Below are 2,663 nucleotides of genomic sequence, written 5' to 3'. Positions count from 1 at the left end.
TTTTTTGGGAGAAAAATGGTCACCATGTGTGCTCCTGGTATATCATCCCAAGCACATGTTGACAGTTCTGCCCCTTCCCAGCCTGGCAATTTAGGAACTATGGACCTAATCTACTCTGCAGTGTCTTCCATCGCGCAGTCCACCAGTATAAGACCTGATCGAAAGCATATTCCGGAGAATACAAGTTTCCAAGTCCATCCCTTGCACATGTGCCTGACGACAAGGTCTTCGATGGTTTCCTGCTCCTCACGAGTGAGTATTTGCTCGTCCTGACGTCGGGTGTACTTATCTCAGTCGTGCTTTTGCTAGTCCCTGCTTTTTCAGCAGTGGCGTTGTTGGTTGTTTTTCACGCAATATACCAATGTTGACCCAACTTATCCCTTCTTGGGTGTAATCACCTCGATCTCAGTATTTCGGAGATGTGCCTTCGTCTGATTAACCAGTTTGTGTGCGGTAGGGGGTCCCGCTTTATTGGTTTTAGTTTTTATATTTTTATTGCTCGTATTCATTTGATTCCCACGAGGCCCTCCGTGCCATAGCTGCCCGTAGCATGGTAAGGTCTAACTTACTCACTGAGACGACCAAGTATCAGTGAGGCTCCATTCGAATACAGTCAGTTACCCCCGACTGGATTGGAGGAGGTGTTTTTAGACTCCCCAGTCTAGATCCGTAGTGTTTTGTTAATAATACCGTCACCTCGTACAGGGAGTGGCTGTCACCACTCACTAACGGTCTTGGTAGACGAGAGGCTTGGCCCCTGAAAAGCCACACATCGCCCTAGAGGAGAGACAGCTCACCCTCATAGAGAGATAGGTCGGTCTCAGGGAGCTATATTCCGCGCCAGTCTATCCTGCAGTGCACTGCTTGACCCCAAAATTGACCGTAAAGTATTGGCGACAGCCAGGCAGAGCCGCATGCTGCATATCTCTGTTTCCAACAGAATACTCGCCTTCGATCAAAATCCTTCCCCCGACAACGAAGAAAAGATGCATTTTCAGTCACCATGAGTATCGGAACGTGTGCATTTCTTCCATTTTATTTTAGGAAGACCAAAATATTGAGGACGGCCAGGTACAGCACCTCGCTACAATCCTCCGTTTCCAACCTAATACGAGTTCTCTCCGCTTCCGCAAACCCCGTATTGTATTCCAGGGACTTAAGGAACGTTCCCCGGCGAAACCTAAAGCCTCAAAACACCACAAAAGCGGAGTCCAAGGGAAGACACTCTTCAATGCCTCGACACACCTGAGAGGCTTCCCTTGTGAGGTCTACCGCTTACCCTTTAAAGGAAACTCAACACACTGCAAGTATGCCTCAACTTTGATGGTATACTATAAGGAAGAGATAAAAAACTCTACTCCATGAGGTGGCAGAAGAAAATGAGGCTTAGGAACAATTGCTTCTGGGAAAAAGACGTTTAACCTAAAACCTGAAAGATGTAGACAAGTGTACGTAACGTTTCGGGGGGAACAGGATTGAGATTATATTGTATCTGTTTGGCCTTTCCGAGGTTAGAAGAAAGGTTTTCACAAGAACACATAGATTTTTACTGGAATTTTAACCTGTCACCAGCAGGACGATAACTGATTTCAATTTTCAACCCTTGCAAACAATAATAGAAAAGAGCAAATCCTGGTTGATTTAAAAGATAATTTATTCCTTCACTGGATTATGAATGAGAAGGTTTTGCTGGAATTCGTCTGACTCTATCCTCGCGCTGGAACGAAATCATCACCTTTAGTCCCATTTTTGAGCAAATTGAAGAGATTCTTTTCATCAACGCCTGCCGATACATAGCCTAGCAGAAAGAGCAGCATAAAAGCAAATAACGCCTGGAATTCTGTAACGTAAAAGAACAGCAGAAGTTAGCGTGTGTAAAACTCCTTCAAGACCATACTTACGCATTGTTCTCTATGGTTTGAAATCTGAAGACCCTATAGCTTCCAATATTTTGTCACCCCGTTTATATACATATGGGCGGCTCAAATCACGTTTAAAGGTTTAGCAATAAAAAAGGTTAGTATTAGAAGAGGATAATTTTTAACGGGTGACTGTGACGAATTACTGAAAAATTGGCGTTTCGGAGTTGGTTGAATAATAAACGGAAAGTCAGAGAGCGTTATGTACCGATTCGCTTGTTATGATAAGCATCAATTTATTAAAACAACGAATCTGATTTACTGTAATTAACGATTTTACGCAAACATAACAAGGGCATGTATGTGGTTTCCACATAGCTTTAAATGGGCCATAGCGTGTCAGTCACTCCTAAGTGCCTTCGCTTTTGGTTCCTGCCAATGTTCTTCAATTTCCACCACGATTTTTCGAGGAGTTTGTACTCCTTGTCCGCCGTTCTGCGAGCCACTCGTCGACGGCTTTAATCTGTATGATTGCGTTGAACACAAAGATAGTTTCGCTTCTGTTTAGAGGTGCAGTTGCTATATCATCCAGAAGAGGTCGAACTTCACTGGATGTTTTTAAAAATAGTGATGATGTACTTCTACCACCTCTTCAGGTAGTCATCCTGAATTTAAAATCGACCGTTAATGTCTAACCGTTGTGTTTTTGCTTTCCCCCCCCGCCCTTTCCAGCAGAAGTAGCCCCTGAAATTGAATTATTCCGTAAAAATCTATAAACCCAAAACTATGCTTCCTCCTCACATG

At 43.7% G+C, this 2,663-nt stretch overlaps 1 long non-coding RNA gene across 1 annotated transcript; it reads right to left on the bottom strand.

The window, feature by feature from the left end:
• Nucleotides 1-1,633: 1,633 nt before the first annotated feature.
• LOC119655690 lies at nucleotides 1,634-2,063 on the bottom strand. Its single transcript, XR_005249941.1, has 2 exons — nucleotides 1,902-2,063; nucleotides 1,634-1,840 (listed from the first exon to the last, which is right to left on the bottom strand). It is a non-coding gene; the product is annotated as an uncharacterized LOC119655690 (long non-coding RNA).
• Between the last annotated feature and the right edge of the window lie 600 nt (nucleotides 2,064-2,663).

This window comes from Hermetia illucens, chromosome 4, assembly GCF_905115235.1.
Source record: "Hermetia illucens chromosome 4, iHerIll2.2.curated.20191125, whole genome shotgun sequence".
NCBI lineage: Eukaryota > Metazoa > Arthropoda > Insecta > Diptera > Stratiomyidae > Hermetia > Hermetia illucens.
The sequence above is the reverse complement of the archived record's forward strand: the minus strand, read 5'-3'. Positions and strand labels throughout refer to the sequence as shown.